This window comes from Coffea arabica, chromosome 2e (assembly GCF_036785885.1).
Source record: "Coffea arabica cultivar ET-39 chromosome 2e, Coffea Arabica ET-39 HiFi, whole genome shotgun sequence".
NCBI lineage: Eukaryota > Viridiplantae > Streptophyta > Magnoliopsida > Gentianales > Rubiaceae > Coffea > Coffea arabica.
In genome coordinates, this window is record NC_092313.1 from 14,098,776 (window position 1) to 14,108,189 (window position 9,414).

The following is a 9,414-nucleotide window of genomic DNA, read 5'->3' on the forward strand; positions in this document are numbered from 1 at the left end:
ATGGAATTTTCTTCTTAATATCTAAAACAAATGAAACTAATTATTGCTGCAGTGGGATCGGAATGTTTCAGCAATATACAGTAGATCATGAAAGAACGACCGACAGAATTGCATGTTTGCAAGTCCTTTGCACAGTAAGTTAGGTAAAGTAAGCCTCATTAGCATAATGCCCATTGAATAAAGTATGCATAAGTTTAGAGGTACCTTTCCTCTTGAAGACATCACAAAGTGATCCTATTTCTCTTGAGAAATCATTTGAGATATCCACTATTCAAAGTTAAACATAGCATGTGCACTGGTTGTGCTCTAAAGCTGTTGAGCTATATTTTTCATATGATGATATTGATATCCCTATGTGCATTTATTAACAATATAGCATTAAGCACAAAGACAAAGTCATATGATAAAAAGAAATGCTCAAGGTAATATAACTGTACAAGTTTTGGATAATATTCAAGCAATTCATTCACATTCATTGGTCAACCTGCATTTTCAGGGTTCAATGGAAAGTGAAATATGGAGAGGAAAAGATCAACCTGACTCATCATTGATAGCTACAATCATAATAACATTAATTGATTCATCCTAAATCTTTGGTACAAAAATCCGATCAAAGTTGGCCCATGAGGAGGCTTACTTTCAATTGACAAGCTTAATTCCAAGAGTTGATGTCTGAATTTTGGTTACAGGTAACCGTAGATAAGAACAAGATGAATACCTATGTCCTATTTTCTTGATGGGATCGGATTGATTTTTCTAACACCACTAAAGATAAGATTGGATCTTTTCACGACGGAACAGTAATAAATATGGGCAACAGGCCACAGGGGTCTTATTAGGTCCACATTATGGCTTAATGTTCCAAGAAGAATATCAGAAAAAGCTATGAGTGGTAGAGACAGCAGGATGCACCCATTATACACACGCAGCAGAGAATATTGTCAAGGGATGTCAATCAACGAAGCAATACTTCATTTATGCAAGATCAATGAAGTTCTGCAGCTCGGTTAGATTCTCAACCTTTTTTAATTTGACAAGACTGATTCTCAATTTATTAACATACTGTCATGAAGTGAGGTTATCATACATGAAGCATTGAAGTTTCTGTCTAATACTATATAGATGGTTCAAACGGTGCCATTACAACTTCAGCGAAAATTAGATTTTTACTTAGCATATTAAGGAATTTTCCCGGTGACATTTAAAGCAAATCAAACCTCAGCAAGAATTCTTTTCACCAAATGCGTTACATATGACAGCAGAATGACTAGCATCAATTAAATACTCACAAGTCTTTCCTTAAGAGGAATTCAGGTAAAATAAGGACCATTATAAAAATCACTTATTGTTTAAACCATGATAAGTCTGAAGGATACTTACTTCTGGAGAACAACAAAGGTAGATTTTTCTTTCGAGACATTATTTGGAGGTTAGACAAAGCATGTGCACAAGTTGTCTTCTTTGGATATAATTAATATTATCATGATAATGATATTTACGTACAATTATGTTAACACTTAAACGCAAAGACAAGTTATGATAATTTTAGAATAGGAATCCGAAAGTCATGTCAACTGGACAAGGTTTGCAGAATCTTCAAGTAACAAAAAGTACTTGCTTGTTCACAGTTCAGTATGCAATAAGTAACTCATCCAATTGAGACTCTTCATAAATATCCTATTCCAGAACAATACCACAGAAAAGTCAAGTAACAATCTAAATGCTGTCCAAAGCAAAAACGCAAAGAAAGAAAAGGTAGAATTGAAACAAAACTGAAGGTACTATAACTTGAGATTTGGGATGAGCACGAACACCTGCCATATTAATATTAACTTATTCGTGATTTTGGAAGTCCTTTATCTAGGTTGACAATCAGATTGGCCAACTGGGTTGCTTTTAGGACTCGAGAGTATGTTTTCGGGCATTTGAGGATGAGGAAGTTCTTCAGCTGCAAGCTCCAAATCAAAGGGCATGGCTTCTCTAGTACGTTGAGTAGTTTCTGAATTTTGTTGATTACTGTCAACGGGATCACTTGTTAGCTTCCTAGTAGGACTGCTTTCATTGTTTCCTGAAACTATGACTTTTGGCTCTAACCGAGTAGCTTTTTCATCATTGCTTTTTGGAGAATTTACCTTTTGCACCGTGAATATCCCTGGTTGATCAGAAATGACCTCAGGAGGCAGATAATGATGGTTTCCAGCCACCAAATCTCGAAGAATTCCAAAATTCTGGTTCTCTAAATCGAATTGAGCCAACTTCCTTGGTTCAACTTCAGCTTCTCTACTTTCAGAATTGAAAACAGATTGCATCTCATTATTTGTCCTTGTAGGTTGATTATCAATTGGATCACTTGGCATAGTTTTAGACTCCACAGCTGGATGGTCTCGGTGGAGAAAATGAGCTTGAGGAACTGAACCATGGATTTCAGAGTCAATCAACTCAGTCCTCCGAAGCTGAGCCTCCAGATTTTGATTTTCCAATGGGACAGATGGAGTTTGAGCAACTATAGGAGTTTCATGGAGCTCAAAGTTTCTGATTTCAGATTCACTGTGGACTGATTCTCTAGGCTGAAATCCACTATGTATAACTGACGGCTCTCCAGGAAAAGCTTGAAATTGAGAAATCATTGATGACTGACTAAAGTCATGACATGGATGCTTCAATTCATTGCATGCCAACTGATTCTGTTTCACCTCAGAATCCACAGTTAGAGTTTCTTGGGGCACAGATTGAGGTTCAATGCAGACAAGATTCTCAGTACCTGAAAACTTGTGTGAATCGTTCACTGGAGCAGTTGGCTCAGGCCAAAATCCCATGTCTTGGTTCTGATACCGTGGAACTTGATCCATAATCTCCTTATGAGGCAAGGCAATATTGGCTCCTGGTTTAATTGATGATTCTAACTTCCAGTCTTTCAATGATCCAGCATCTGCAGTTAGTGTTTCTGATTGGACTGATACTTCATATACCTGCATGATCTCATCCTGTTCGACCATTCTAAGATTCTCTGCACCAGGAATAGACTGACATTCGTTCTGATAATCAAAATTTGGATTCTGCTGAATCACAATTTTCTCTACTGTAGATGAGCTGGTGTTGTTCCTTGGCAAATTAACTGCAGGAAGCGTAGAAGAGGTAGGTTCCTTGTGATATACATATGAGGCACTAGACTGTGGCTTAGAAGGTAAAGTCTGGCTACAAACAATAGGCTGCTGCATATCCCACTGGGGGACAATTCCATTACCTTGATTTTGCTGCTTAGGAGCAGGCATTGGCAATTCTGTCCTTTGATACAACTTAGCTTGTGGGGCAACATCATTTTCTGACGAAATAGGCATGATTTTCCCTGGTTCAAAGATAACACCGCGTAGGGGAGGAACATTGTTGCCTATCCTAACAGAAAGAAAATAGCCAGCATCAAAACAACCGTCAATTACACCAGAAACTACCCTTCCAACCATGCTTCTATCATTTGATTTTGTTTCAATTTGCTCAACTCCTCCGATTCCATCAGAAATTGGAGTTGAAGATGGTCGCAGGCTCCCTTGTCCCTTTCTAATAACGATCCCATCCTTACGTGGACGACCACGCTTTCTCTTTGCAGGAAGAACAACTGGAGTAGGTGTCATTGTAGGGTTATTCTGCTCATTCATTCTGACTAAACTGCTATGCCAACCTCACACTCTGCAAAAGAATACTCCTGTTATTGTTTCTCTTGATACTAATATCATCTACTACCTAATAATGATCAAGAAAGTGACCAAAATAGAATTTTCATCGGGATCATTAACTATGAATCTGTTAGTCTACTAATGTAAAATATCTAACCATAATTCATGACAGAATGCTGAAAGACACATCCAATGAATCTTCAGATTTGGCCTAAGCAGTTACGCATACTCTGCAGTATTCAGCCATAACCGTGCAAGACAATGTAGAATGTAATAATTGTGTATAAACTCAAAATAAACAACGGTGATTCCCCCAAAATGATTCTACAACAAAATTCAATACCAAGAGGGATTAATCCAATATGATTATCTGCTGTATAAAGGATCAAGAAATTAAGATCTATACCCCTTATTCATCGTGTGCATGTGTTTCTTGAATGTATAGTTCTACATGCATATCAGATTCATATACAGATGCTACGAATGAAAGACACGTAAAGCTTCTAAAAACTTACACAATAGAATAGAGCAAGGGAAAAATCCGAGCATATGACTATTTCAATCAGAGATCCAGCTACCAATCAATTTTTTCCCTTTTGTGCGTTTCTCTCTTGACTTTCTCTCTCCCCCTTTTTAATGGGCTTATTATATCTATTTTTTCCTTTTCTCTTGGAATTTTTTTTGGGATCATGCATTCTTTCAATGGGCTTATAATATACTCCATAAAATTTCTCCCTCCCTACTTTTAATGGGCTTATTATATCTATTTTTTTGGTTTGTGAGGATTATAAAAATAATTAATAGAAACATTGGTGACGCTAATTAGTAATTACTACTAGTTGTTGCCTTTTCTATTTTCTTTTGGCGTGACCATATGATCAATTGGTTTTAAATTGAATCTCTAGGCATTTTGTAAATATGGTATTGGAGTTAAGTTTTAGAAATTGTTTTTGGTCTTTTCTTTTGTAAAGTAATTTAGGAGTTTAGTTCAAGAGAAATCTCTATTTTTTATTTAACGAGAAACTCCAAACCTTTCAAACCGAAAAGGGAAAGTTTGAGACTTGCCCCAAAAATCATACGAGACGAGGGCTTAGGGTCCATCACATCACTCGAGTCCTTTTGAACTCTTTAACCATTGATTATACCAAACAAATATATAAAGAAGAATGAATATTTTATTTAACTTGTGTACCAAACACTCGAATGGTAAATTTTTTTTTGTGTGACCATTTAGGGTAGAAAATACTTTCCATTCGTACCAAACTTGGGGATAAAATAAAGTAAAGAAGGAAAGAAAAAACAATACATATTTGTTTGACAAGAAAATTTTTGAAATAAAATAAGTAACTAGTGGCAATTATTGAGAATACCGAATGTAACAAATGATCATTTTTTCCCGAAACCCTGCAAGTTTTGTAGGACACCAAATGTTGCAAAGTGAGAGAAAGTGTAGGAAAATATTATAACTTTCTTGTTAAATAAACACACACATGTAGAAAAATGACTAATTTTCTTCCCTTTCTCATACTCAACTTATTTTGAAGGAAGAATAAAAAGCCTCCTCTCCTTCCCTGGGAATTCTCCTCTTGGACTGGGAATATCCAAATGATTGTCAGGACCAACTCCCACACCCGTGATGTCAAGGAACCTTTGCGAAATACTTCTAGTGCAAATACCTTTGCGAAAACACTAACGTTATGGGAGTCTAAATATGATCCTCGACTTCGTATTGTGGCTTCAGGACTTCCTTAGGGCACCTAATAATATTGCAAAAAAAAAAAAAAAAAAAAGCAAAAATTCTTTGTTGCTTTATGAATAATCCCCGTTAAAATTCATTGATTTTATACACTTTTTTTTTTAAACCTCTCACCCAGGGACGGAGCCAGAAATTTATTTTTGGGGGGGCTGAAGTGTATTAAAAATTTTTTTTTGTGACGAAATAAATATATTTAATAAGTAAAATTTAGAATCAATAATTATAAAAATAATAAAAACATATAATTATACATACCCAAAAATTTGTTATTGATTAACACTTGAAGTATTGGTAGTTGTTGCACTCGAATAACGAAGAGGAGGCAATTGCATTCTGCGAGTCTTCATCCGTTGAAAACGCTGCAATATTTGCTCATTTTCAATTGTTGCAAAAATATCCTTCTCGATGTATACAACCAGACAGTCATTCATCCACTCGTCTCCCATTTTGTTGCGCAAATCAGTCTTGACAATATTCAAAGTTAAGCCTTCAAGAGTTCTTTTGATATGCCAACTTTACTTTATGCAATGTTAGATGGAAAGATAACGTAATATGCAATAATTTTATGATCATTATATTTCTTGTGTGAAGCATCAAACAATGTAAAAAACAAATTTATAATTATAGCTATCCTCTCATAAAGTAAGCGATGCGGGCGATGATAAGTGGTCATTACGACCGGATCATGAAGTATACGTACGAAACAAATCCAGTAGGAAGACTCTCCTCCTTCGCTTGCAGTTTTGCAGCTTGATGATAACAAATTCAGAGTCACAGAGGGCTTCAAACCACAAGAAGAAATGGTTACGCAGATAGACCGCAGATTTCATCACTCCACCCAGGGACGGAGCCAGAAATCAATCCCCTATATATAGGGGGTTTTCCGGCGGCTTGGGGGGGGGCTTAAGCCCCCACCAGCCCCCCTTAAATCCGTGGCTGCTCTCACCTCTTCGCACATCATTTCCACCCATGACTGTCGAGTTCAAAATTTGAATCTTGAATATGATAGTGAAAGAACTCTTAGAACTAATTCAAAATATGATATTAGAATCACACTTTGTTTGGCTTTTTCACTATGAAAATTAATAAGCTTCCACAGTCAGCTTGATATTATTCTCCTATACGCATCATTTTTCATTATGCAAAAGACAGCTGTTGTGAAAGAACCAAGACGCAAGAGCCATCCAATAATCACCGAAGGTTAGCAGAGAATTTGATTACCGGGTCAAAGTAGAATCTGAATTCATGCTAGTCCTTAAAATGAAATTTCAGGACTACATGGAGGGTGTTACCGTAATACTAAATGTACTTTTTAGCCATCTCTGGAATGTTCTGATTTTGGCGGCGAATTATGCAAAGTCAAGTCTACCCTCTTCGCCGTACACGGACGTACACGGCCTCCTTGACACAATTTCCACGTGTAATGCGCTTGAGGGACGTCCATAGCGTACATCTACAAGCCTAGCTGGCCGACTTTCTCTAAATTATGATTTTCTCTAAACCAAAGGATAATTTCACAAACTTCCCTTATGATTTTTGACAACCGTAGAGAGCTGCCTTCAAGTTTTAAAAATTATATCTATCTGCTCAATTTTTAGGAACAATCGTTCAAAATATTTCTTATATTTTTTAAAATAATTTTTTTCATCTTTTATTTTTAAAAATATAATTTTACATCCCTTATAAATTTACATTGATCAAATTTGGTTACTTTCTAAGTTTTCAACTAAATTTTGGCCGGAATCCACTATTTGCCTTGCACGTGATCTTTTTTAGAGATGAAAAATTTTCATTTTGTGCCTGTCTTTAGTAACCAGATGTAGTAGTTTATTGTTTTAAGCTCAAACATAAGAAATATCAAATCTAACGAATAAATTTGAAAAAACTTAGATGTAACAAGGAAAATAGAACAAAACAAACAAACAAAATAAAAATCCTACAAAAAAAAAAAATCCTAAGAGCAGAGAAAACTCACACTATAAAAATCTTACAAGGCAAGAAATTCTCACTACAAAATTCTCAGAGAAAAAAACTCTCATTAGAAAAGTCTAAGAAAGAGAATCTATTATAAAATCAAAATGAGAGAATTATGCATTGGGAGAGGGAACCCATGGCGAGAATTTTTAATGGTCTAAGGAGTTAACAAGGAAGAATACAATAAAAGTGGAGAGAATTTTTTGGATGGGAGAGGGGTGTCACTATCCTATTATTAAAAATCAAGTTCTGATACAAAGTTATACATCTATTTTTTCATAACTCGCTTTTAGTTATAAAATCAATAGCCTTTTCACGTACTTTTGAAAGAAAAAAAAAGATTAGTTTATTTGTTAAGTGTACTTCTTGTAATGTGCTGAATACCATTTTCTTGACTAATTATGATGGAATCGCCTGCCATATGCAGTTGCTTAGTTTCATAGCTAATATCTATAACTATACTACGTTCAAAAACCAAGTTTGACTTTTCTTTCTTTCCAATAGACACTTACTAGAAAGTTAAATGACTTTGTTGATCCTACAAGTGTGAGTGAAGCTTTGTTCTAGGGATAGGTGGCCATTAACATTTTTTTTCCTTGTAGAATGTCCTTGCGATTCTTCATTCGCTTATTTCTTGTTTCTAGGACAAATGTACCCAAGCTCAGTGAAAGTTCTTTGCTGTAAGAGTGAGGACGAAGGAGAGGAAGCTTGGCTTTATACATCCCACCACTTACCTGGAGTATTAGGAAAAGAAGAAGAAGAAGAAGAAAATATCATGAAAATACATGAGTTTCTGTATCTATTTTTATTTGTTTTGAAATTTTATGCGTGTACACTACATAGAGTAGTAATAAAAAAGGCAAAAGAGAAAGAAAAATAATGAGGTATAAAGGCAAAAGGGTGGGGCTGCCTTGTTTTCTTTCCATTTTTTTCCTCATGGAAAATTAGATATAATTTTTAATATTAGAGAATAAAGAGGAAATAGAAGAATATATGGTTAATTTTTAAAAGATGCTGTTGAAGACAAAATGACTAACATTAATTGAAGTTCTAAAAACAAAAATCAATTCAAGTTGCTAAAAGAAATTTATAAGAATATTATGATCACGAATAATCAAAGTCATAACAATTTACAAAATTCCATGTGAAGCAAATTCTTATAAATCAAGAAATTCTCACCATGCTTTAATTAATTTTGGATCAATGATTGGTTGATACGCTATCTCTGCATAGCTGAATTGCCGGGCAAATCTCCTTTGGCAGTTAGCTTATGATTGTGGCTGACTTAGTAGCCAGCCTGTAAGCTGTAATTAGCTCAAGCATCAAGAAAATGTAGCCAAATTATAAGCTCCTACCAGAGGAGTAGTTGCCCTGTAATTCGGCTCCACACTTCCAACTCCATTGCTGCATTGAGCAAGTTTTAGGTTGGAAATATATTTATAGGCCATGCCAAAAAAGAAAAAGAAAAAGGCCAGCTGTTTGTTCCATGCAAATAGTATATTCTGCAAACATTCGTATTCTGGAAGTTTTAAAGAGAAAGCTAGGTTGAATTTCTTCTTCCATATTACCTCAACCCAAAAAAAAAAGTAGGAAATTTTCAGGAATTTCCCAACAAAATTAAAATTAGAAAAAAGAAAAAGATTTGCATAATGGGATATTCTTGGCATTTTCGGGCTGTGCTGTTCCATTCCATCAATCCATCCTGGGCGGTCCAAGGTACTGATGAAGAAAACCTCTCTTCCCAAATCAAAGACACAAACAACCAGCTCTTTTCCGGTCAAAGATATTAGGATAGGCTGTGGTTGTTGTATAGTGCCTTTGGTGTACGGTTAAGTTTTATGCATTACAAGTATCACAAGTATCGGATAGCAAATCAGTAATAGACCAGATACATAGAAGCAATGAGCATGAAGTTAACATTGCAACTATTCTGGAAGATGTGCAGGATTTGACAACACATTTTGAAAGTTGTAGGTTTGTGTTTATATCTAGAACAGAAAATGAAATCAGCCA

The 9,414-nt window shown here is 35.4% G+C and overlaps 1 long non-coding RNA gene across 1 annotated transcript; it reads right to left on the reverse strand.

Moving 5' to 3' along the window:
* Nucleotides 1-5,121: 5,121 nt before the first annotated feature.
* On the reverse strand, nt 5,122-8,793 carry LOC140037197 (uncharacterized). Its single transcript, XR_011841123.1, has 2 exons — nt 8,581-8,793; nt 5,122-8,135 (listed from the first exon to the last, which is right to left on the reverse strand). It is a non-coding gene; the product is annotated as an uncharacterized lncRNA (long non-coding RNA).
* Nucleotides 8,794-9,414: the final 621 nt, after the last annotated feature.